At 30.6% G+C, this 27,805-nt stretch overlaps 1 protein-coding gene and 1 long non-coding RNA gene across 4 annotated transcripts in view; both read left to right on the top strand.

Annotated features, from left to right (window-relative positions):
• Positions 1-27,805, top strand: part of LOC112785279 (agamous-like MADS-box protein AP1) — a 247,152-nt gene that overhangs the window by 1,073 nt on the left and 218,274 nt on the right. The window lies entirely within an intron of this gene.
• On the top strand, positions 10,696-13,123 carry LOC112784453 (uncharacterized). Its single transcript, XR_011878770.1, has 5 exons — positions 10,696-10,806; positions 10,922-11,264; positions 11,671-11,846; positions 12,064-12,186; positions 12,793-13,123. It is a non-coding gene; the product is annotated as an uncharacterized lncRNA (long non-coding RNA).

Genomic DNA, 27,805 nt, shown 5'->3' with positions numbered 1-27,805 from the left:
GACGTAATTAATAGCGGATATGTACATGGCACATAATTTTTTGTTGACTTTTATTTTTATAATAAAAATAACTATTTTTATTCTTCATTCAACTATACTCTTCTAATTATAATATTGACTAGGGCGTCTTCCTTCCAAATTAAGTTTTTTCTTATCTAATTCCTTGTTCTTTAATTTCCTTTTTTATATAAAGTTTCTTTTTTTTATCTTTTTAGCTATTTTAATGTACATTATTTTAATATTATATATATACCACTTTAAGCTATGGCCACTTTTGGTAAATACTTAACCTATCACTCATTGCATTGGCAATTTCTATATTTTAAATACGGTATATTTCACTTTTGTTAAACTAAATCTCATTGAGTAAATAGAATTCAAAATCTTGACTCAATTATGTATGCTTAAAACAATTATGGGTTTTCTTTTTAACTTTAAATCTTTTCCATTTAACTTGCATTTATTTATTTATTTATTTTTAGTTTATCAGAATCTAAAATATATATGATGGTCGCTACTTATTATTATTATTATTATTATTATTATTATTATTATTATTAGTGACTAGAGTTTAAATGTTTAATTGTGTGTGTTTTCTTTTTCTTTTTCTCTATCCTTTTTTTGTTTGACACTCTAGTTGGAAATTCATTGACTGTGTAAATTAATGTATCTATATATACAGATGGAAAGAATGTTGGTTCGAATATTTCTTTTTGTGTCTATATAAATGCAGTAAGTATTCAACACCTCCTAAAAAAAGAAGGGCCATTTGTCCTTTGGCTATGCATGATAATTAATAACAGAAAAGCTTCGTTAAAAATATAACTTAACAAAACAAATTACTATAAAGATAGTTTAACCAATTTAGTTGAGTGAAGTGATCCACTCACTTATCTGCTTAAATAATTCATTGGATAACAATACATTTTTAAATAAAACTCATATTTACAAAAAATTAATTTTTGATCTACAAAGATAATTAAAAAACACAAAAAAAAAAAATTATAAAGATAGTTTTTTTATTGTTTTGTACGGTTGGTATCATGATTAAATAAAATCGAAATATATAAATTATATATGCTCTCTCTCTCTATCTCCATAATAATAATAATAATAATAATAATAATAATAATTTATATGTTTATATAATATGCAAATACCTTTTCTAATAAAAAAAACTAAGTACATACTAAAAACTAATTAAAAGTAGTTATTATATATTTTTAATGTATAATTTATATTTTAATATATATTTTATATAAATATTTAATTAATAATTAATTTTTGGTATATGCTTATTAGTATTATTATTTTGTAATTATCCAATACCAATCTATGATTAACTTTCCTAGTTCAATTTCATAAAGTTAAAACAAACTTTCACATAGGGATCTTTTAGTAACCACTCACTCTTTTCTCTCTCTTAACTACAAAATAAAGAAAATAAAAAGAATATAGAGAGTTTACACTATACTAAATAACCAACTTTAAAGAAGTTAACAAAAGTTACACAATAAAAGTGAAGGAATAAATTAAATAAAAATATCCCTAATACAAAATAATTTGGAGTTACAAAATAATAAAAAACAAGTTAAAAAATTTAAATAAAATAGTTAAAAATTAAAATAAATATTGACAAACACATAATTAACAAAGTACTCCCACCACTAGCTGCTAGCTTTGAATGATTATTAATTAGCACAAAAACAAATTCTAGATATTTCCATGGGTTCAAAATTTAAGGACAACCACTTAGAACTATAAATTAAAGGAACTGTTCGGTAATAGTAATTTTCTTTTCTGGGACACCCAAATTTCCCTCCAACATGTTTTTGCCCTGCCTCCCTCATAGATATTATTATTATTATTATTATTATTATTATTATTATTATTATTATTATTATTATTATTTCGACTTTGCTTTAAGGGATTGATTAATCTAATATCAGGTCTGTAATTGCCTCTTTTAGCATGATTTTTTTTTCTTTCAAGATTTGAAAAGACTACTATATATAAATATAGAATATAGAAATTTATATTGGTTGTTGAATACTTCAATATTAGAACTTGAAAAACAGCCAAGTGATTTGGGTGTAACTTCTCATCAACTAGCTTTAATTTATATGAAATTATTCATAGATTAACCACTAACCTTACCCATTTGAAGAAATACTTGCAAGCAATTACAAATTTCAAAGTTTGGCAAAAGCAACCCAAAAATAATATGGCTCCATGGGGTCCCAAAAAATATGACAATGTTTTAATTTAATTAATATTGATTAGCTCATGGGGTTTGGTGGATCAGACTAGTCGGAACATTTTTATAAAGAAAAAAAAATTGATGTGCTAATTAAGCTTTATGTATAAAGTCTTGATCAAGATAAACGATAAAAATAAATATTTGTAATTTAGATATGGCAACAACAAAATTAAATGATCCGAAACTTACCGAACACTACAAAAATTTAACAAATTAGCATACCAATTTTTGCGAGAAATATTTTTTGTTATTAATATATCACTAACTTGCAAGGAATTAGTGACGCACTAACGATAAAATTGATGAGCGGTCATAAAATATCCGAACTTGATAAAAGCGAGTGATTAGCGAGAGATTTACGAGTAAGTTTGTTTCTCGCAGATTGACTTTTGTAGTTAAAAAAAGAGCGGAGAAAATTTTCTCGCTAATTTGTCACAATTAATTAGCGACTGACAATGTTCTAGCAAATCAGTCACTTAGGGGTTCAATCGAATAAAAGTAAAGCAGCGAGGGATATTATTGTCACTATTCCGTTGCAAGTGTTTGATATACAATTAGCGAGAAACAATTCACACACTAGTTCGTCGCTAAATAAACTTTGTGCAAAAATGCTAGTTAGTGAGGAACAATGTTACTAGCTAATCTGTCACAAAGATTTGAAATGTATTTTGCGATGGAAAAATTTCTAGCTAATTTGTCACTAAAGTTTTTATTTTTGGCGAGCAACTAGTTTTTCGCTAATTTGTTGCATAATATTGTAAAAATTCAAAATTAGGGTAGCGACAGAAAACAATCGTCGCTAACTCGTCGCAACGGATAAATCATTCAGCTAGGGAAGTGTTCCTTGCTAATTAGTCGCTAAAGTGGAAATACGGATATTGAGTGCCTAGTACCTAAGTAGCGAGAAATTTGTGACCGTTTAACAACTGACACCCTTCGTCGCTGATTTCAAGTCGCTGATTAGCGGGCGAAATACATTTGTCGCTAAGTTGTCGCAATTTTAATTTAGCGAGCGATTTGGCAACTGCAATTTTGTCACAAAGCAAAAGCTATATCCTACCTATTTTGTAGCAAATTACTCGCTAATCTCGTTGGAAATTCGTCGCATAGTTTTAACAACTCCAAAGCTAACCGAGAAAATTTTAGAAGTAACTGGTTGCAATTAAGTCACTAATCAAAAGCTTATTTAGTGAAGAATTAGCGACCGATTCACAACTGTTAGACTTTCTTCGCTTATTTTATGTTGCTACTAATTTGTGAGAAAAAATGTTAGTCCTTATTCTGTTCTTATTTCATGTTAATATTAATCGCTAACCTTTATATAAATCCATGGAAAATTCATGGAATTGCCAAGCACGCTAATGTAATTTGCCATAATTTTATCACTAATCAAAGTTATTTTAAATGAGAAAATAATTAAAGTCCCAAAGTTGTGACTAATAATTAGCTAGCTAATTTTTAATAACTAATAATTTACAATATTCTAGCAAGATGTCAATTCTAAAAAATGTTACAAACAACTAAAATCAAAAGGTTTTTTTTTTAAAAAAGATTTTTTCCACTATTAGATCACAAATTAGTCATTATTTTTAATGGAAAGTTTGCTGTTAATTTGAATCGAAGTTTTAAATTAATATATTTTAAAGACAAGTTTAAAAATTTAATATTTTTAAAAAATAGGAGCATAATGTTGATATTTTCAATCACAAAATATACTAGAAAATATATAATAGATAGGACAATTAAATTGATATATATAAGGATTTATTTGTATATGATTATTATTAATTAGAATCATTTTAGAATTCATTCAATAAAGATTAATTTGAGCTAGCTCTTGAATTAATTAGGATCGTCAAAATGAGCCAAATATGTCGGACTAGCTCATTTACTTGACTTAAATAGATGGATATTTGACTCTAAAATTAAACTCGTAAAAATACAAGTCTAAACGACTTAGCCATAGTTATCAGAACCGAACCGGTCGGCCGGTTCAACCAAAAAACCAGTGAACCGATGTCCTATCCGGTTTGGTTCATTATTAAGATCGGACTTGCAATTAACTCGGTCAACGACGGTCAAACCCTTGAAAACCGGGTGATTTTGTCGCGAATTGGAGTTGGTTTAGTCGGTTGACCCGCACTTCCTCCTTGACCAGCAGGGTGTGGATCACTGTAGGAGCATCTATTTGAATTCCCTCAAAAAGTGGCGTCTCTAACGTTCGATCCTTAAACCTGAGAGTGAGTAAAAGATGGATATTTGACTTAAATAGATGAATATTTGACTCTAAAATCAAACTCGTAAAAATGCAAGTATAAATGACTTAGCCATAGTTATCAGAATCGGACCGGACTGACCGGTTCGACTGAAAAACCAGTGAACCGATGTCCTATCCGATTCGGTTCATTATTAAGACCGGACTTGCAATTAACTCGGTCAACAGCGGTCAAATAGTTAAAAACCGAACGATTTTATCACTAACCGAACTCGGTTTAGGCAGTTGTCCCACACTTTCTCCTTGACCCACGCGCTCCACATGTAGACTAGCAGGGTGTGGATCGTTATAGAAGCATCTATTTGAATCCCCTTCAAAAAGTGGCTCTCTAAGGTTAGCCTCCATCTTACTGTGACAAGTGAATCTTCAATAGATGTAATGCTTATAATTGTATATATACCATATTATTTTATATGTGTCACTAGTAGATTTTTTATTATATTTACTCATTATTTTATCTATTATATAAAAGTATGAATTATATCATAATTTACATATAATTTAATTAAATTAAATTAAAATAAAATAAAATGTTATTATCATTTAATTCTTATTTTTAATATTTAAAATTTAATTTTATTATAATTTTATATATTTATTAAATTATTATCGGATTAAACGGTTCAACCATTAACCCACCGGTTGAACCACTGACCCAATGATCCAGTCATTTGACTAGATTGATTGTTGGTTCGGTTTTGATAGTTATAGACTTCGATTAACCATAAAAAATAGTGAATTAAGATTTTTCATGTTTATTAAAAAAATTTTATCTATCTTATAAATTTTTTTTTAAATTTATTTTTTTTGTAAAAAATCAAAATAAAAATTTAAATACAAAAGAAAAAAAGTTAATAACTCAAAAAACAAAATAAATTATATTAATTTAAAAATATTTAATTTCAAAATTAAAAACGTACAAATGAACACCCTTTCCATTACTTCAAATAAAAAATTGTGTATAAGCTCTCTTTACAGTACTTTAAATTAAAAATTGAAAATTCCATAATCTCATAATAACTTCCCATTTTCTCTCTCTTTCACTCACGCAGAACCCAGCCCCCCTCTCTTTCTGCACTCCACGGAACCTTAGCCCTTTTTCTTTCTCTCTCCCAGCCAACAGCAGCAGAAAGCCAGGAGCCACTACCCAGTTCCCAGCGCCGGCGTCACCGACAAACTCGTCTCCTCAGCCAACGTCCAGCCTCGTCGTCACCGATCCTCTTCTCCTGGATCCTATCTCCTTGTGTCGCTAAGTCTCATTGTAACACCCTAAGTTAAATCCCATCTTTAAAGGTAGCGTAAATAAGGTGTCACACTTGATAAAAAAGAACAATGAACTTAATCGTTATGCAAGGAAGGAGGAAGTACGCGTGAAGTTTAGGTAGGAAATCGAGTAGTACTAAAACGACGGAATTGAATATACTCAAAGAGGTTCGAGCAAATAGAATAACAATTTTTCCATGAGTACGGTTCTAAAAAAATGCTTAAAAGTAATTATAACAAAAGAAAAAGAAAACCAATACGTCCTAACTAATTTTATCGAAGAAACTCCCATCTTTGTGTCATGTCCTATCCTTCATCAGAACCCTTCAGTTATTCACAAATCGAGGTACTAGTAGTCTTCCTCCAACACTTTTTTTCGCATAGTGAAGATCCGATTTCATTGTGTGGGGTGAACTAAAATTTGATGGGGTGCTGAAGTGCGAGAATAGGGTACGTACTCCACCTTTGGGCTTCCGCAAGAGTTCAACTCCTCCTCAGGATCCTCCTCCATTGTGTCCTCCTCCTGGCCAGGGTTGTTGGATTCCTCTTCCTCTGTATCGGAATCTGATTCGAGATGTATCACCTCAGATGACCGTTTCTTGAATGCTGAAGCGTTCGTATCTAGGAAGGTTACGACGAGCAGTTGAGGGCAGTGACGGACCCAAAAAATTTTAGGAGTAGGGGCAAAAATATATATATTAAATAAGTTTTGTTAAATATTATTAATTATATGGAGATATAAAAATTAAAAAGAGTTAGTAAACACTTTTATTCTTTAAATACTATTCATTATATATAATTTATAAAAAATATTTTTTTTATTTCTAAAATTAAAAATTAAAATATTTTAATTAAAGTATAGATAACTTATTATCTAACTAATCTTTTTATACACATTTAATAATAAAAGACTGAATTAACTGGCATATTAGCGCCTAATGATACATTAGTATTTATAATTATACATAAATACTAAAAAAATTAAATCTTTATATGAAAATTATGTTTATATAAAATAATAAAAACATAATTTACAATTTTTTTATTTCTTTTTAAAATAATTAAATTTGTTATATATTTTTTAATTTAATTTTGATATAATATTAAATAAAAGATTTTATGTATCTGTTTAATTATATATTGTAATTAAAATATTTTTTATCATTATTTTTAAAAATAAAAAATATATTCTAAATTAGTAAATTAATCAGTTCTATTTAAAATTTTATATACAACATAGGTACATATAATAGAAAAAAGATAAAAAAAATAAGTAATAAGGATGAATAAATCAAGAATAAAATAAAATATATAAAGTCACAAAAAAATAAAATATTAGATTAATACCTAAACTATAATTGTTTGAATTAAAAATTGCAATTAAAAATATCAAAAAGAGAAATAATGAAATTGAAAGATACATAGAGTCATGGAGAGCTATATAAAAAAATTGGAGAATTTAAAATTTACTTTTTGACGAAGAGAAGATGACCATTAGACAAGGAATAGAAAAAGAAGGTTGAAAATATAAAAATAAGAAGAGGATTTAAGAGAATAAAGAAGTGACGGTACAATAATTAAATTTGATTAGGTTAAATAATAGTCAAAATGATAAAAAATAAAAAAATAAATTTAAAACTTTAGCTAATTAAATTTATTTTATTTGTAATGGAGTCATTTAAAATTTAAAGTGAGAACATATTATATATAACTATATTTTTTAAAACAAAAATGAAAAACACCGTGGGACAAGTGCCCCCTCATTACTGTACTTGGGTCCGTCCCTGGTTGGGGTCTCTTTCCACAAAATCTCGACCTAAGTAGATAGTTTGGAGCACGATAGTAGTGGTCGTAACTACACACGCGTGCTTCGAGGGGTCATATTCAGAAGTTACCCTCGGGGGCACTGCGTCGTCTCTATCTCCTGTGCCATGTTCCTCTGGAGACAGTATGGGAAAAAAAAGGGATGAGAACTTAAAGTCTCAGTAGGAGTGCTAGGCAACACCTCCATATCTATCCCCAACCTTCGTGCAGTATTTTAAAAAAGTCATACGGCATGGCATGTAATATGGATCTTCCTTGTAAAACGTAAAACATAATAGGCAAAAAGGAAAGCACATAGGCAAGTCACATAGAGAGGATAATAAATTGTGAAACATTAACTTAGCCAAAAAATAAATCTTAAAAATATCACTATAATCAAACTTTCCTTTGTACTTTCTCCTTTTTTAACTTGTAGCTTTTATGGAAGGTATTGAGCTCAAATTGGTATAAGAATGGGAGTCTCCTTCTCTTACCAAAGGTTCTTATCCCGAATATTTTGGCGATCCCTTTTCTTACCGAGGATCATCTCGATATCTTGTTTTTGGGGGTCACCTTCCCTTACTGAAGGATTATTCCCTCAGTTTAATTTACAAGGGTTGTTTAGGCATACATAAAAAGAAAATCATACAACAAGCAATCATGCAAGAAGATGGACAAAAATGGGCATATTAAATAATTAAATAAAATATTATAAGAAGGTATGTACTTTTTACCCTAAGGGAATATTGATAATATAATGGTATAAGAGGTCATATAAATGCACATAGAAAAATTAGGGTATAATAAATAATTAAATAAAATATTATAAAAATGTATGTACTCTCAATATTAAAAAAATATTAATAATATAATGGTGTAAAAGGTTATATAAATGCACATGGTAAAATTAGGGTATATTAAATAATTAAATAAAATATTATGAGAAGGTATGTACTCTCAGCACTAAATGCATATTAATAATATAATGGTATAAAAGGTCATATAAATACATATGGTAAAATTAAGGTATATTAAATAATTAAATAAAATATTATAAGGAGGTATGTACTCCCAACATTAAAGGAATATTAATAATATAATAGTATAAAAGGTCATATAAATGCACATGGTAAAATTAGGGTATATTAAATAATTAAATAAAACATTATAAGGATGTATGTACTCCCAACATTAAAGGAATATAAATAATATAATGGTATAAAAAGGTCATATAAATGCATATGGTAAAATTAGGGTATATTAAATAATTAAATAAAACATTATAAGAAGGTATGTACTCCCAACATTAAAGGAATATTAATAATATAATGGTATAAAAGGTCATATAAATGCACATGGTATGTACTCATCGCCTCTCCTCATTTCTCTTCCCCTCGCCGTCGTCTCTCTATCGCAGTCGAGTCCTCTCTGTTGCCGTTGTCTAGTCGAGCCCTCTCTATCACCGTTGAGCCTTCTCTTTGTGTCATAGTGAGCCCTCGATCTCTGTGGGTCGCCGTTGAACTCTCGATCTCTCTGTGTTCATATAAATGCACATGGTAAAATTAGGGTATATTAAATAATTAAATAAAACATTATAAGGAGGTATGTACCTTTAACATTAAAGGAATATAAATAATATAATGGTATAAAAGGTCATATAAATGCACATGGTAAAATTAGGGTATATTAAATAATTAAATAAAATATTATAAGGAGGTATGTACTCCCAACATTAAAGGAATATTAATAATATAATGGTATAAAAGATCATATAAATGCACATGGTATGTACTCATCGCCTGTCATCGTTTCTCTTCCCCTGGTCGTCGTCTCTCTATCGCAGTCGAGCCCTCTCTGTGGCCCGTCGTCTCTCTCTATCTTAGTCGAGCCCTTTCTGTCGCCGTCGAGCCCTCTCTTTGTGTCGCCGTTGAGCCCTCGATCTCTTTGTGTCGCCGTTGAACTCTCGATCTCTCTGTGTTTCCGTCAAGCTAACGACCCTTCTCCGGTAAATAATGCTGCTTGAATTATTTTTACTTGTTTTTGTACTTTTGTTAATAGGTGTTGATTGGGTTGTTGGTTTTACTATTTTAGTCATCTTGATTTGCTGAGTTAATAGTACGGCATTACTGATTTTGATCATTTTTTATTATCCTGAGTTGTTGAGTTGTTGATTTTTTGAAATGATGTTGCTAATTTTCTGGAATAATACTGTTGCTGATTTTCTGGTTTTCTGATTTGGGTTTGTGAGTGAGTGGCAAGTTTATGCGGAGGTTAAAGTTCCGTGAGAATGCCAAGATAGATTAGGTGAAGACATCCATAGAGAATGGTGTTCTTACTGTCACTGTTCCCAAGGCTGAAGTTAAGAAACCTGATGTTAAGCCCATTCAAATCACTGGTTAAACAAGATAATTTTTCTTAATCCCCCTTCTGGTTTTTAAGCATATGTTTGCGTTTTGTTGTGAATTGTGATTACCTAATATCTATGATGTTCATGTCCTAGAAATATAAATCATGTTTAATGGTAAGTAAGAAAGCAAAATTATTATGATATGAGATGTCATCAAGTATATAGTGCACGAATAGATTTTTTTCTGTGGCTGTGCTTTGAAAATCCTATCTATGATGGAAATCTTGAAACTAACAATGATGATTATGATTTTTGATGATTAGAGTTTTGTTTAGTTAAAAAAGGTAAAATTTTAAATTTTATTAGGTTAGAAATTATTTAATTTAAATATTTGAAATTATATATTTAATTTTTAATAATTTTGTTTAAAATTTATTTAAACCGGTTGAACTTCGGTTGAATTCCGGTCAAACTATAAAACCAGTGAACCAGTTATCTTACCAGTTCATTAACCAGTCCGGTTCTCACAACCTTTGTTATAATTATAGTGAATGTATATGTAACACATGGTGGTATTGTAAGCTTGTTTTCTTTATGTGGAAGCGGAACATATTTGTAGTTTCTTGTTTTTCTTTGGAAAACAAATTGGCACAGTAGTATTGTAAATAAGTTTGAATGTTTAGCTTTACAAAGGGACAACTTCTAAATTTTTTATTCATACGTCCCTGTTTTCCTTTCAAAAGTAAGCCAACACTGCCCACAAATTTTGAGGAGGTTACATGGGCAAAATTAAAGTATGCTATTTGTGCTATATTCTTGAAGCAACCCGACTCTTGTGATTTGGAAAAGCTTTATCAGGTATTCCTAGATATTCTATTATTATTTATTATTCATAGTTGGGTTGGCTTGGGTTTGTCCTGTGAATTTTATGGTGAAATAGTTCATTAGTATTTTATAGTGAACTCTTCTGTAGGCTGTCAGTGATCTTTGCATATATAAAATGGCTGAAAATCTTTATCAGCGAAAATGGAATGCGAAGCACATATATCTACAGCTTTGCAGTCTTTGGTTGGACAAAGCCCAGATTTGGTTGTTTTTCTATCTCTAGTTGAAAGATGTTGGCAGGATCTTTGTGACCAAATGTTGATGATTCGGGGTATATCCTTGTATCTGGATAGGACATATGTGAAGTAAACAGCAAATGTACGGTCCTTATGGGACATGGGCTTACAACTTTTTCACTAACATCTTTCATTATCTCCTGAAGTTGAACACAAAACTGTTATCGGTCTTCTAAGAATAATTGAAATTGAAAGGTAAATCCTTATGTTACAATCCTAATCTTATAAATGAATGTTAGACCTCTTTATATATGACGGTGGCAGGGAGTGTATTTCCTTGGTTTTTCTATTTGCTGTCATCATAAATTTTATGTTTCTTCTTGCCATTACCTTGCATGGGCTGAGTTGATATGACACTGATGAGACCATGAGGGAGCATGTGCTGTCAAAATACTTGTAATATTTCTAATTTCTTGTTTCAAAATATATCAGTAATCATTGTAATTGGTTGACATACAAAGGATAATTTTGTGAATAGTTTTGACTTGAGTAGTTTGTTAATTATTATTTAATGAATTTGGCCCAGTAGAATACATCTTTGTTATATATGACCATTATTTGTGGTTATGTGAATTAATTTATCTCTTTTACCATAAAAAAGATTAGGTGAAGCAGTGGATAGAACGCTTCTAAACCATCTTTTGAAGATGTTCACAGCACTGGGAATATATGCAGAAAGCTTTGAGAAGCCATTTCTTGAATGCACATCTGAATTTATGCTGCTCAAGGTATGACATGCAGCAATCAGATGTTCCAGATTATTTGAAGCATGTGGAGGTGCTTCCTTTTCTTTATCCCCTTCTATTATCTTATTAGCTTGAATTGTTGGTATTTGTATGTGCTCTTTTAAGTAGTTCTTTAACTATTGGATCTTGCCATGCCATGTATGTATTTTATCTGATCATGCATAATAATTATCTTTGCATAGTTGAACCCTGCCTGCATATTACATTGTTTATGTACTGAATGGATATTTTTGTACTCATTTTTCTAGACAAGATTGCAAGAGGAACATGATAGATACCTGATCTACTTGGATACGAGTACTAGGAAGTCGCTGATAGCCACAGCAGAAAAGCAACTTCTTAAACGCCATATACCTGCCATTCTTGATAAGGTTGTGACTGCTACCAGCTTTATGATTTTTCTGGGTGTTCAATCCCCTCCCCCCTTCTATTTTCACCTTACTTAGCTTGATTATTATTAGGGGTATAGTGATTTCATTTGATTTTTACTTTAGCTTGATTATTGGGTCTTTATTGATCAATCGATCAATTAATTAATTAATTCAACACAATTGATTTTATTCTGTGTTTGATTTTCTCTGTTCTTGTTATGGTTTGTTGTTCTTTACTGCTATTTATTTATTATTCTTGGCTTCTTGCTATTGTTTGTTTTTGATTTTCTGTTCTTAATTTGTTGTTCTTCATTGTTGCTATTTTTTGTTGTTGATTTTTAATTTGTTGTTCTTCACTGTTGGCTGCTTCTACTGTTATTTTCATTTTGAATTTATTAATTGTTGATTTTAATTTATTGGTTCCGTTATTTTTTGTTCTTGATTTTTAATTTTTTTATCTTCGCTGCTGTTCTAATGACTGCTATTTTTTGCATTTAATTTATTGTTGATTAAATAATTTATTGTTCTGTTTTTGGTTTTGATTCACTGATGTGCTGTTATTTACTGATGTTATTTTTTCGTGACATTTTTGTAATTTGATCACAGTATAAGTGACAATATTGGTGAAACTGAAGGTGGAATTGGCGGACATGTTCTTTGTGCAATTGATATGCCAAATTTTAGGTGTTGTTTATATTTTTCATTTTTTTTAAATTTTCAATGTGAAATGAGGAACCGAGATGTGTATTTTTCATTTTTGCTTGCATAGTTTACTAATTACGTCATCTTATTTCGAACTATTGAAAAGATAGAGTAGGCATTTGATCAAGCCCAAATGCTTGGTTATTATCAGGTTAAGCTTCAATGCTTACTTTCTTGAAACATGGTTCGAACTTTTTTAAACGTGTATAATTTTGATGAACTAATTTATTCTGTATATGATATTTTTTAGTTTAATGACTAAAAAAAAAATAATGAGGTTTATTTTAGTATAACGACATACTTGCTGTGGATGATGGTGATAAATTAAAGACTCTATTACTATTAAAATATTTATGAGATATCTATCGATTTGTTACTAGTTTAAAAGGAAATTGCGATGATATTTTATGATAGTATTATACCTAATTGATTACATATTATTTCCTAGCAAGTTAGTGACTACATCATAACTCTACTTTCTCGTTTAAAATAGCTATTGTTTAGCGACAAAATTCTTACAAATTTGATTAAGGATTTTCAAAGATTAGCTATAAATTTGTTACAAAATGTGACAGATTTGCGATCATATTAGTGGATAACTTGCGACGAGTTAGGTTCAAAAAATTTCTCGCTAATTAGCGTCAACTAAGCATTCCATTTTGTCTACGAAATTAGCTTGCATTTAGCGATAAGTCTGCTGCAGTAGAGTTTGTCGCTAATTAGTGACTATCGTTTAGTCTATTTCTTCTATGGAATTAGCTTTTACTTTAGTGATGGATTTACGACTATCTATTCGGTAGCTAAAAAACTTTTCGATGAATTAGCGACTATTCTGTTTGTCTCACTGATCTGCGACTTGTAATTAGCGAGGAAAGCATTAGTTGCTACGTGGTAGCTAATCCGTCCCAAATTATATTTTGCGTCAGATTAGCGATGATTTTACGACTCTTTTTGTGGTAGCTAATCGACCATATTCTTGTAGTGAAAAATAAACAAAAAAGTAAATTGTAAATGGCGAGATTAAATGGATTCTTATTAAATTGGATGTATCTATTTTATTATATAAAAATTGAATTTTTGTACTTAATAATAAAATTGACGTGACATATTTTTTTAGAGTATTTTTTATTTATTTATTTTAATTCATTAAATACAATTCATTATCATAGATTAATTATATCAACTAATTGATTTGATTAGATATTTAAGTATCACACAATTTAATATTATGTATATCAATTAATTGAATATAATTGTTAGAGTATAATTAAGATCAATTAGATCAATTAGCATTATTCAACATATCTGATCTGAATATTTATTATAGGATATTACGTTTTTATTATTTCGATTCTCTTATCACCTATAAATACCATTCTATATTGTATCATTCTACACAACTTGAATACTCACAAATTTTTTTTCTATTGCTCCCTCTTCCCTTTCTAACATGGTATCAAAGTTACGGTATCCTCCTTGAGGAGGATAAGTTGATTTTCTTCTGGTGAAATCACCGTACTTTTCATACTTTTCTTCTGTGCCATTTTTTCTCTTCTCTTTTGTTAATATTTTGATACTTTTCTGACCTCACCGATTAGCTCATCCACTACTTAATTACTTATTCTCATGGGGAAACCATATGTTTTTTTGTCACCTTTCGATAGTTTGTTATCTCTTCACACTTTGTCACTTTTCAGCAGATTTTCGGCAGTTCGCCATCTTTTTAGCAATTTTTCGGTAGTTAGCCACTCTTGAGACAGTTCCGTCTGTGTTCCTTTTCAACAGTTCCGTCTGCGCTTCCTTCCGACAGTTTCGTCTACGCTTCCTTTAGGCAGTTTTGTCTGCACCCGTTCTATCAGTTTATGCATTTCTTTTATTTAGTTATTTCAAGTAAGTTTCAAACTCAAGTTGTCATTTGAGTTTGAGGGGAGATGTTAGAGTATAATTAGCATCAATTAGATCAATTAGCATTATTTAACATATCTGAATATTTATTATAGGATATTAGGTCTTTATTATTTCAATTCTCTTAGCACCTATAAATACCCTTATATATTGTATCATTTTACACAACTTGAATACACACAAACTTTTTCTCTAGTGCTCTCTCTTACCATTTCTAATAATAATAAATATAATTTAATTTAGTTAGAAGTTTATTATTTTATAGTCTTTTATATATATAAATATGACAAAATAAATTTGTAAAAATAATCTTTTTATTACTTTGGATATTTTAACTCTTTTTTTTCTCTTTATGTGTAATTTTGTTTTGCGTTAACTTTATTTATTTAATGATGAAATATACTCATGTTAATTCTATCATATAATAGTTTACTTTTCTCCTATGTATTTTAATTTATATAGTTACTATTGATCTTACTGTTTTTATTTTCTTGCATTGTTCTTTATTTTTTTATGACTTGATAATTTAAATAAAAAAAAGGCAAAGAAAGGAAAAAAATGATGGCTAAAAGCAAAGGTTAGAAGCCTAATGCAACAACATCATTTCTCAGCATTATTATTATTAATATGAACTTTATTATTTCTTTTCTAACATTCTTTAATAGGAGCTTCATTTTTTTCTTTATTATTATTAATACTTTTATTATTTTCTTCTCTAATTATAAATCTCCTTATAATAATTCTTTGATAGAATATTTTTTTAGTCTAATAGATTTTTTTCCTATTTTTTGTCAAAAATAATTTATATTAGGAGATAAAAAAAGATACAAATTAAATTTTAAAATTTAAATTTAAATAAGATGTGCAAAGGGTAACTATTGAATTCATTTGGTAGATTTAAACTCTTTGTATTATGGTCATTGAAAATTTCAAATACTATTATAAAATTCTAGATATTTTTTATTTTATTCTTCTTAAATTATACATTATACCATGTAGAAGAGTTTTATCTTTTTTGAAATAAGTGTGACATTATCTACTTTTTTGGATACAAAGAGATAATAAAGTTGAAGTGAGTAATAAAATTAATTATATAATAAGATACAAATTTTTAGAATTTCTAGCACAATTAACAAATTTTTAGTTTCAAAATAAATTTTTACTCTATTTTTCTAACTTTTATTTAATTTTTTTTATAATTTTTTTATTTTCTTAATTAATTATGATTGTAATAATTCATCATAAATTTGTATTTTGTAGAGAAAATTTATCAATCATAAAATATAGAAGACTTAACCAAAAAATTTAAAAAATGTTGATTAATCATAAAATAAAAAATTATGAATTGTGCTTCAATTATGTTGTAAAATACAAATTGGGGCTATTTAAAATTGATTTTTTACCATTAATATTAACTTAAATTATAATAAGATAAAAAATAAAAATGTATATAATAACTTAATTTCATTATTTATACTACCAAAATTATTCTTTATTATATTCCATTTATTTTTATTCATTGGTGATACTTAATTGTCTATTAAAAAATAAAAATTTAAAATAATTAAATTAATTTTTTTTCAATTAGTTATATAATTATTGTGACATTTTCTTTACTCAGTAATATTTTTTAATTTATTTAATCTGGTTAATCATCTTTTTCGTATTTTATGCTAATTTAACTAATTAAAGTTAATAAATTTTAGTTATTTTAATTCTTGCAACTTTTTATTCTAATAATGTATTTCAATTAATGCATTAATACAATTTTAATATTTATATATCATTAATAATAATCTCATTTTAAAATGATATTTTATCCCCCAATATATATATATAATATCTAATTATAGAAAATCTATTATTTTTTTTGTACGATCAGATTTGACATATTTATTTTCAATTTATTTGATTACTTAATTAAAATTAATTATATTTAAAAGATTAGATTAAAATTATGGTAGACTAATTATATTACTATTAATTAATTATATTAAAAGATTAAAATTATTATGAATTATCATTATTTTATTACTTTTTATTTTTGATATTAATTTAGATATTTTTTTTATTATTATTATTTTTTATTCTCTTATTCTATGTGTTTATTCTTATAAAACTTGTTAAATTAAATAAGGTATTATATATCTTCTTTTTATTCCTCTTTTATATACACATAAAATTTATTAAATTATTTCTCTCCCGTCTGATAATTTTGTTTCTCTTTTATTTATATTTCTTTTCTTCAATATTTATTGGTTCTTATTTTTCTAAATTTTACTTTAATTTATGTATTTGTTCTTATTACACCCAATATTTTTTATTTACGTGTAATATACATTCTTATTTATGTATTTGTTCTTATTATATCTAACATTTTTTATTTATTGTCGTTGATTAGAAAAGTAAAGTGAAATGATAATTTAATATTTCTATACTCTTAAAATATTATTTATTTATTTTTCTATCATTCTTTATCATCCAATGATTATATTAATATAATTTAATTCAATAAAATTATTTATCATCATTTGATTGAATAAAAATTCTATTTTATTTAAAAATTTTAGGATTTCTCAGTCTCAAGATCATTCATGTTAAATCATTAAGAAATATAACTGAGAGTGCAGAAGCGTCCATTTATTCGAGAGCATGATTGAGATCAGAGAGTTTGGCTCTTGTGGTTTTTTGATCTTCGTCAACCAAAACCTTTTGTATTCCTGATAGGGTTGAATCACAACTTTACCATGGGAAAAGAGCTACGGACGCGAGTTTGATGTATTGGAGACTAAAATTCTGAAGTCATTATTTATATTTGAGTGTGACACTCATTAAACTATAAAACTCAAATAAAATAGTATCTATAATTTTAATCTCATTTATCAAAATCAAAAGTAATAATGACTTATTTAATTCAATATTTATGACAATAAATGAGATCACCGTCATATATGTCATTTAATGTGAAATTACTTAATTTGCGATTATAATTAATATATATATTGTCCATAAATATATTAAGAAATAATAATTTCCTAACAATCTTCCACTTGGGCTATACATATATATTTTCGTGAGATAATCACATTTTATAAATTTTATGTGCACATTTGAATGTTATTTTCCTGATTACTTTAATAATCTGGTGTGTCTCATATATTAGTTATGAAATTACCGTAACTTTTATCACATTAGTGTCGTAACAAAACCACGATGATCGCCATACTAAAATACTCAATCACATAGATCAAATTTGGATGAGAAAATTTAGAAATTACATGCAAAATGATCTCATGCATGCCTATTTTCAACTGGTCTAAGTTGAATAAAAAATTTATTTTATTCGGTGATAGACTCAGATGAAACTGCAATGGCAATGCCCGAGCACATAGCGACGGCGACTAAGTGATGAATTTGTGGAAGAAGAAGAGAAGAACTTAACAGACTCAGAAATTTACCTAGAGAAAAGAGACTCGGCAGGAGAAAGGTGGCGACGGGCTCAACAGCGACGATAACGGGATAAGCAGCGACGGCGACATGGGCTGTGAAGAAAGATGGGAGCTGTAAAGGGGGCTAGGCGGCGATGGGCTCAGCAACGACGATGACGAGAGCTATGAAGTTTTGTGTAAAGAAGTCGAGAAGAAGAAGACTATGGGTGAGGATGACTGGGTTTCTCTTGCATCGCTATAGAGTATGGACTAAAGCTGTGAATCACTGAATCTGTGATGTGAGACAAATCCTAATACCTAAAAAGTGTTTATATGTATATATCCGGGACGGGTACACCCTAAACCCGATCATGCCCTGTCCTGAGCAAAATCTGCCCCGACTCGGGTCAAGTTATTACCCTCCCCAACCAGGTATAGACGGGTCGGGTACTCACATATTCAGGTACTTCTACCAAGTCTAACCACGTATTAATGCTTCATTTATTAAGGGTTTACCGCTAGCCAATAGATTACTACACACACAAGGTGAGATTCTAACTCTTAATAATTGTTTAAGCGGACGGATGAAATGATCACTCAACAAACTCAAATTGATTAAGATAAATACTAATTATTTTTAATATTTTAATATTAAAAATCCTAAGAATTTGATTTTAATTATAACTTTATAAAATATTTATAATAATAATTACTATATATATTTTATTTAATTTTTTTAAAAAAAATTATATAATTTTATGTATTATTCCATACAGAGTACGAGAATATACACTAGTTAGAATAAAAATTAGGTTAATGAGTAGGCTTAGAATTCGGTGGTCCCAGAACGTTTGGACCACTTAGTGGTCCCATAACAAAACATGTTTTTTAAGTTTTTTTAACAACTGCTACATAGTCCTTTAACTAATTTTAATTATAAATTGACCCCATATATTTTATATAATTATAAAAATGATTTTTTATTTTATAAATAATTAATTTATCATAAATCTATCATGTTCATTAACAATCAAAAATAAAAACAATTTTTTGGCCATTACAATCGATTAAAATATTAAATTTGATTCGTCTCATTCGCGAGGAATCATAAAATTGTGTTTTCTGCGAAAACCAATCGATTGGAATAATGAATCAATCGATTGAATTATATCTCAATCGATTGGATTACAGTTTACCACTAAACAATTGATTGAAAATTGCCAAAAGCATGGTTTTCGCATAACTCAATCGATTGGTCATACGATCCAATCGATGGAACGATGAATAAAAATTGGATTTTTGTAATTCAAACGATTGTTTAGAATTTCCAATCGTTTGAATGCTTCAAAACAACCTGAGTCTCACCAAATTCAATCGATTGCTTTTGTGACTCAATCGATTGAATTTACCCAAACAATATGAATTTGCCAATTTCAATTGATTGTAGTGTGTGTGAATTCAAATTCAATCGATTAAAATGATAATTCAATCAATTGGAACGCGATGTATTACGCCTATGTCAGTCTTGTTTTTGTTTTTAAAAATTATCTTCTTATTCATCTATCTTATCTTTAAAATTCTATCTTCCTTTTTTAAGGTTTTATTTTGAATTAGATACTCTAATTATTATTCACCAATTTATAATGTTAATGTTAAGGAAAAGATAAGATTAGAGTATCTAATTTAAAATAAAACCTTAAAAAAGGAAGATGGAATTTTAAAGATAAGATAGATGAATAAGATAATTTTTAAAAATGAAAACAAGACTGACATAGGCTTAATACATCGCGTTCCAATTGATTGAATTATCATTTCAATCGATTGAATTTGAATTCACACACTACAATCGATTGAAATTGGCAAATTCATATTGTTTGGGTAAATTCAATCGATTGAGTCACAAAAGCAATCGATTGAATTTGGTGAGACCCGGGTTGTTTTGAAGCATTCAATCGATTGGAAATTCTAAACAATCGATTGAATTACAAAAATCCAATTTTTATTCATCGTTCCATCGATTGGATCGTATGACCAATCGATTGAGTTATGCGAAAACCATGCTTTTGGCAATTTTCAATCGATTGTTTAGTGGTAAACTGTAATCCAATCGATTGAGATATAATTCAATCGATTGATTCATTATTCCAATCGATTGGTTTTCGCAGAAAACACAATTTTATGATTCATCGCGAACGAAACGAATCAAATTTAATATTTTAATCGATTGTAATAGTCAAAAAATTGTTTTTGTTTTTAATTGTTAAGAACATGATAGATTTATGATAAATTAATTATTTATAAAATAAAAAATCGTTTTTATAATTATATAAAATATATGGGGTCAATTTATAATTAAAATTAGTTAAAGGACTATGTAGCAGTTGTTAAAAAAACTTAAAAAACATGTTTTGTTATGGGACCACTAAGTGATCTAAACGTTCTGGGACCACCGAATCCTAAGCCTAATGAGTAGGTCAAATTAGAGAATCAACTACTTTTCAACTAACGTTCAACTAAAAAAGAAATTCAAACCTTTTTTTTCGTCAGCATATAAAGAGAATAAAAGGAGTCAAAAGAATAACAAATTTAACTGAATGTTGGTTAAAATTTATTATACAAAATGATTGTGGGAGTGAATTTACAAAGAATTCTAATGTTCAAGTTAGTACTGATCCAAGATCAGAGTTGGAGTTGCAAGTATAGAAAATTTCGTAAAAAGTTTTAGCGAGAACTTTTTCCTTTTTGTCAAATTAGTATTTTCCTTAAAATGAAGTTTTTCGAATAAGTTTTTTATTTCTATAAAATATTTGTTTTTTTAGTTTGATCTATCCCACAAATTTTTTTAGTTTTAATGATTTTGTAAAATTTAAAAGTTTTAATTTTAGTCATTGCTCTTTCTTTATTACGTTAAATGCTTGTTTGAACGCTATTAAATTGATAAAAAATATTTTTTTAATAAAAAAATATTTTTTTTATTTTTTATCGTATTTGATAAATTTTTAGTAGTAAAAATAAAAAAAACTAAAAAAAATCTTTTTTTAAGAAGCTATAATTTACATATTTTTTAAAAGATTTTTTTCTTTTAAAAAAAATATTTTTTAAGTAATAAATAAAAAAAGTACCTTTATATAATTATACCTAAACATAATTGATAAAAAAGGATCTTTTTGTCTGAGATATCCAAACATAAAATTACTTTTATTTTTTTTATAAGGTTTAATTTTTTGAAAAAAGATCATTTAAATTTTTTTTTTAGAAGTTCACCCAAACAAATCCTAAATACTGGCATAATATGTTAAATGTAATGTTGATGTAACAAACTGTTACGGACCACTACAAGTCCAGTCCAACTAGCCGTCAGGTCGGGGCACCACCTCTGACCCAGGCCCAAACTACCCTTCACAAGGGAAATCCAACGGGTCGGTCCCCAACACCCGACCCGGTCGACGTCCGGCTTCACCACCTGCACGACCCAGCACACCCCGCCTAGCAAACCGGTCGGGTCGGCTTCCTCGGGGCAACACCTGAAGCCCTGACGCGAAGTCCAGGACGACCAGCTCCTCCCACGTGGACAGGGACAACTCACAAGCGTTCTGGCCAGTGGGCTAGGTCATCTTTGGGCCAGCCCAGCACAGTATATAAGGGGAGAGGTCAGCACTCTCCCCAAGGTAGACATCACCTTATCTAATTTGGCTACCCTTTCTTACGGACACTGACTTGATCGTTGGAGTGTTCTTGCAGGTGGTCATCCCCCCTTTCCCGTCCGTTCATCCACCAGTTTCACCAGCCTCCAGCTCCGGACCAGGAACCCGTTCCAAGCTACTTTAGGGTCTCCCTCTCTCAACCCTTCACCCTCATCTGACCGTCGAGCACCCGAGATCATCAGATGATGAACATTGGCGCCGTCTGTGAGACCCTGGAGCAGACATGGAGCGACTCTCCACTTCGTAGGAACTCCGCGAAGGAGGCGGAGCCTGCCTGAGCAGGGCAAGCTCGACAGCCCGTGCCGGCGAACAGCCACGATCCTCCGTTCAGCCGAACCAACAAGTCTACACCAAGACCCCCGAAATACGTTGATAAACCACTATTTTATGGTTTATCTTGTGCTAATTTGAGTGGATTTTATCAACTCTTTACCCACTTATTCATACTATTTGCATGAGTTTACATTCTCCTTCCTGATTTTGTGCTATGATTGAAAACATGCTTCTTTGGACTTATATTTGCTAATATTAATCCTCTCTTATTACCATTCGATGCCTTGATATGTGTGTTAAGTGCTTTCAGAGATTACAGGGCAGGAATGGCTTGGAGGATGGAAAGGAAGCATGCAAAAGTGGAAGGAATACAAGAAGTTGAAGGAACTGCAAAGCTGTCAACCTAACCCTCTCACACTAAAACGGTCATAACTTGAGCTACAGAGGTCCAAACGACGCGGTTTCAGTTGCTTTAGAAAGCTAACGTCCGGGGCTTTGATTTGATATATAATATACCATAGTTGCTTTGATTCTAGGCGACGCGAACGCGTGATCCACGTGGACGCGTTGCAGTGACAAAAATCAGCGTGGCAGATTTCTTCTCCAGCAATTTCTGGGCTGTTTTCGACCCAGTTTGCGGCCTAGAAAACACATATTAGAGGCTATAAAGTGAGGAAATCCATTCAAACTCATCATCAGCTCATAATTCATAATTTTAGTTTTAGATGTAGTTCTTAGAGAGAGAGGTTCTCTCCTCTCTCTTAGGATTAGGATTTAGGACTTCTTTGCTTTCAGAATTGTCTTTTTTTATCAGGTTCAATATTCCCTTTTAATTATTTTCTCAATTTAATTTATGAACTCTTCCGTGTTACATATGATTCTCTTAATTAATGTTATTTGAGGTATTTCAGAATTAAGATTACTTTGCTTTATTTATATTGATGCTTTTAATTTAATTTAAATATTGTCTTCCTTTTGGCTTTGGTTAAGTAATTGATAACGCTTGAGTTGTCAAATAAAGCAGTGGTTTAAATTGGGAGTTGCTCCAATAACTCTAGTCTTTCCATAGGAATTGACTAGGAATTGACTAGGACTTGAGGATCAAACTAATTAGTCCACTTGATTTACCTTCATAGTTAGAGGTTAACAAAGTGGGATTAAAATCCAATTCTCATCACATCTAATACGGATAACAAGGACAGAATTTCTAGTTCTAATACCTTGCCAAGAGTTTATTTTATTATTACTATTTTATTTTTCTTATCATTTAACATACTGGTTTCTTACTTTCAAAACCCCCAATTTATAAGACTCATAACCAATAATAAGAACATACTTCCCTGCAATTCCTTGAGAAGACGACCCGAGGTTTAAATACCCGGTTATCAATTTTAAAGGGGTTTGTTACTTGTGACAACCAAAACGTTTGTAAGAAAGGACTTTTGTTGGTTTAGAAGCTATACCTGCAACGAGGATTTATCTGCAAATTTCTAGACCATGCAAAAGTTCTCTCTTCAAAATGGCACCGTTGCCGGGGAGTTGCAAACGTGTGCCTTATTATTGGTTATTGTAAATATTTGCTTTTTGCTTGTTTATTTGTTTTTATTTTTGTTTTTATTTTTGTTTTTTCAAAAAATTTGTTCTTGGTGTTCATCTTGATCTTCAAGTTGTTCTTCGAGTTCATCTTGACCTTCAAGTTGTTCTTAGTTGTTTTCTTCATTTTGATCTAAAAATTTTAAGTTTGGTGTCATTTTATTGTTTTTTTCTTTTCTCATTAAATTCAAAAATTCAAAATTTAAAACTCAAATTTCAAATTTCAAATTTCAATTTCCAAAATTCAAATTAAAAAAAATTTAAATTCAAATTTCAAAATTTAAATTTTCAAAATTCAAATTTAAAAAATTTAAAATTCAAATTTCAAATTTTAAAATTTAAAATTTCAAAATTTAAATTTCAAAATTCAAATCTTTTTCAAAAAAATCATATCTTTTTCAAAATCTTATCTTATCTTATTTCAAAAATTTAAAATTCAAAAATTCAAATTTCAAATTTCAAAATTTAATTTTCAAATTTCAAAATTTAATTTTCAAATTCAAAATTTAAATTTCAATAACCTTTTAATTTAAAATTTTTTTTATTTTCGTTTTTAATTTTTATTTACTATTATGAGTTCTCACCCCTCTCGCTTTGAGTTTGGTTCCAATGCTGTTGCAAGGAATGAAAATTATAACAGGAACATGCGTCAATGTCAAAACAATCAGAGATGGAAGGAGCCACGAGGATCTGATCAACCCTTTAGGCAACAACACCCTCCAAGATACCATAGACCACGACCATTCCACAATGCATGTCAAAACAACAGTTATGGTGGACTCTTCCGTGACAACCAACACCCACCTAACTGCTATAGTCAAGAGCCATTCCGAGGTGCATACCAAGATGATAGATACGGTGGACCCCATCATATACCTATGACCCACCTCCTCAACATCATTTTGGATCACCATACTCACAAGCCCCTTACCACCAAACACCCTCATATGATCATAACCCTCATCCACCATACCAACCACCTTATGAACCATATGAACCATATATAGAACCACCCCAATTCCAACCCAATTACTCCCAAGAACCACCACCTCCATATGCACCATATCCATATCCATCAATCCAAGAGCCTTATGGTCCTACTTATGATACCCAAGCGGAACAAGAATCAACGGATCGTCTCAAGAAAACAGTGGATCAATTTCATGCAACCCTTCATCAATTGGAGCAAGCGATACATCAATTAGCTTCCTGACGTTCGGACACTCAAGGAATCTCCATGGCTTCATGTGGACAATCTAATGAAGAACGTAGCATGAAGGAGACATTAGAAACTCCGGTGGACAGTAAGGAGCATGAATTTGTACTGGAACAAGTGGAGGAAGCCGGAATTATTGAAGAAGAAGAAGTGGTTGAAGACTTGGGAGATGCTGAATCTCCATGGGAAAGTCAAGATATAGAACCTCATTCCAAGACGGTTGCATTTGATGTTGAGGAGGGTGTACAACCTCCAAGGCATATCATAGTTGAAGACTTGGAAGAGGTTGGTCAAGAGATGGAGATTAAAGAAGAAGAAGCACAACCTCTCATGCCCTTGGTAAACAATGAAGAAGAGATTGAATTGGAAGAAAGCTACCAAGAGGAAGAGGTTGATATTGAAGAAACTTGCAAAGAGGTGGAAGTTGTCAGAGAAGAGCACAAGGGAGTGGAACTTGCAATTTCATTAGAAATACCTCCCCCTAAGTTACCATCATCCTTCACAACATTCAAGTGGGTAAAATTCATATCCCTCAGCTTTCTAATTTCACTTGAATATGGGCTACTGGAGACAGATGGTCAACTTAGAGCTCTTTGAGGCATTAAGAGTAAGAGGAAGATGGTTAGTGGTTGGAGTTGTCAAGCAAAGTTCAACATGGTTGCGTACTCAAAATTTAAATGCAAGGGTTGGTATAAAGTTCAACTGAATGGGTTTAGAAAGCTGTTTGGATGTCTTAGTGAGAATTCGGATTGCTTATCACCCGGTTGGAACAAAGATGGTCAACAAGAAGACAGGTGCAAAAGCAAGATTTGGGACCCCGGAATTCAGTCTAGAAATCAACACTCTTGGGGCCTTGTCACTTGCTTTAACCTACTTGAAGGCTTTCTGCGCCTAGTTTGGGACCCCGGAGGCCATTGGAATCACAAACATTGGTGGAGATTCCTGGACGAATACAAGCACAAGCCACCATAACAGGGAGCTCACCAAATGTCCAACTTAAGGACTCTAACTAAAAGTGCTAGGTGGGAGACAACCTACCATGGTATGATCGTTCCTTTTTCAATTTTAATTTTATTTCGTTTTGTTTGTTTTTGAGTTTTATTTTATTCTATTTTCATTGAACCTGGAATTATTCATAGCATCCACACTATCATTGCATTTTTGCATCCTGCATAAAAAAAAGAAGAAGAAATTTTCACGCGACGCGACCGCATCAATGACGCGTCCGCGTTGCAGGTGGCTCAGAAAGAATAAGAAAGCGAACAGAGAGTCACGCAGGAGCGTGGCTGGAGGCGTGCCTTTGGCGCAAATCACCCCACGCAACCGCGTCGCTGACGCGTCCGCGTCATGTGGGAACATTGGCCTCCCACGCGACCGCGTCACACACGCGGCCGCGTGACCTGAAAATCGACGTGAAAAGGGTGCATAGCCGAAAGTTATGCTGGAGTAGGGCTGGACTCGTGCTAGAAGCCCAAGCCCTCCCACGCGAATGCGTGCCCGACGCGTCCACGTCATATTGGAAATAAGGCCATTCACGCGATCGCGTCAACCACGCGACCGCGTCACCCAAAAATTTGGCAAAAAGAGTTTCGAACAGAGAGTTGCGCGAACGCGAGGCTGCACTCGCGCCAATCGCACAAATCAGGTCACGCGATCCCACGCGTCCGCGTCACCTGACCTTATCGCGCACCACGCGACCGCGTCACTCACACGTCCGCGTCGCCTGCGCCGCACAACTTATCCAGATCAGCGCCAATTATCTTGTCTTTTCTTTTCTAATCTTAATCTCTTCTATCTTTTGTTTTTTTTTTCTTCTTTCTTTCTTACTTTATTTCTTTCACTTCTCATTCTTTTTCACCTTCATTCTATTTTACTTTATTTATTTGCATATTTCATTCATTGCATTTTAATTTAGTGCACATTTTTATTTTCTTTTCTAAATTCATTATTTTTCCTTTGGTGTTAAAATTTTCTTATTTAACTGTTGCATCTTCTCTTGAATTATTTTGGGTGCTTAGTGACTTGTTTTATTCTGGTTAGGTAATATTATTTAAATCAATGCCAATCTTTTATACTTGTATTACTTTTGCATTGACATGAATTTATATTATTTCTCCTTACCTACACTCTCTTCCCTATTGTTGCAAATTTTTGCACTCTTGATTTGCCATGTACTTTTACTGTTTTCTCACTTGCATGTTGTAGCTACCATATAATTGAGACCCTCATTATTTGGCATTAACCCAACTATATTTTATTTATTTTCTTATCTTTATTTCTGGGTTACTGTTCTTCTTTTTCTCTTCTTTCAGGATGGCCACCGAAGACGGAAAAAGGGAGAAATTTCTAAAAGGGGAGACAAACAAGTCCATCTGCACAATCTTTGAAGAAAAGCATCAGTTGGAACAACCCGTCCACCTGCACATCTCAGCATGCACCGAGGACGGTGCAATCTTTAAGTGTGGGGAGGTCGATACCGATCTCCATGGGTTAGTTATTTTCTTCTCAACACCAATATTTTATTTAAGTACATTTTTATATTTGCATGTTTCACTGCATGATTGTTTGATTTTATGCATTTTAGCCACTACTTGGTTAAAATAATAAGTTTCTTTTTAAGATCCTATTTTTGAAAAATTTCACTAATTTAAAATCAAAATTTTTTGTGTAAAACTTGTTTGAAGTTGTATTTGGAACATGATTTTTGAGTCAAAGAACACAGAACCCGTGAGATTTTGAGCTTATTTACATGGTTACATTATTTAACCATAAATTTTTATTCTTGTGTGTTTTTTTCT

Source organism: Arachis hypogaea, chromosome 20 (genome assembly GCF_003086295.3).
Source record: "Arachis hypogaea cultivar Tifrunner chromosome 20, arahy.Tifrunner.gnm2.J5K5, whole genome shotgun sequence".
NCBI lineage: Eukaryota > Viridiplantae > Streptophyta > Magnoliopsida > Fabales > Fabaceae > Arachis > Arachis hypogaea.
This window is presented reverse-complemented; position numbering and strand designations above follow the sequence as displayed.